Here is a 786-nt window from a genome sequence, read left to right on the forward strand (position 1 = left end):
ATTAGCCATGTTGAAAGATAGCGGATATTAAGAATGAGTTTAGGCTAAGTGCCTCAGTCTTTGGGTATTAGAGTATTTAAATGTTTAGGAGTGTTGTGAAAATGGTTGTGATAATCTGAGGAGTGAACTTCGCTTAACGCTTGGGTACTGCTCACTGCAGTCTACTGTGAAGTCTTTTAATGGCATTTTGAGAGAATATAAGGGACAGTGACTAGCTTGAAATGCTGGTTTGGGTGCACTGCAAAGGCATCAAGCAGTGATGTGTGTTTCTGATATATATTAAATATCATTCTGGGCCCAGTTTCACAAAAAGCATGGATAATCAGAGAGAATCAGTGCAAGCTTAGAATGGGAAAGAGAAAATGAAAAGGCAGAATCTCCAGCATTTACAGTATGAAAATGTTCAGAAACTTAAGGTGTTTTAGGGTGTTTTCACACTTGTCCTGAATATATTGCCAGTTTGCTTTCACACCTAAGAATTCTGTCCGAACCATGAATCGATTGTGCAATTTCATTATGTCACTTTTCTGTGCAAAATGAACCAATCATGCAACCCCACACTCGGTGCCAGGAGCGGATAGCTTCCACACACTCAGTGGGCCATACCAGAGTTCACTGGAAGTGACCTCCAGACCACAGATTTCAGGAGGACCAGAGATCGGTTCTCTGAAATGCTCTAGAAATCAGCTTTCATACTCGACCAAACGTACCAAAGTCATAAAGCAAACAGTCCTGGGTCTGGACAAAAACTCTAGTTATGGGTTAATCATTATATTACTGATCTGG

This window comes from Colossoma macropomum, unplaced genomic scaffold (genome assembly GCF_904425465.1).
Source record: "Colossoma macropomum unplaced genomic scaffold, Colossoma_macropomum, whole genome shotgun sequence".
Classification (NCBI taxonomy): domain Eukaryota; kingdom Metazoa; phylum Chordata; class Actinopteri; order Characiformes; family Serrasalmidae; genus Colossoma; species Colossoma macropomum.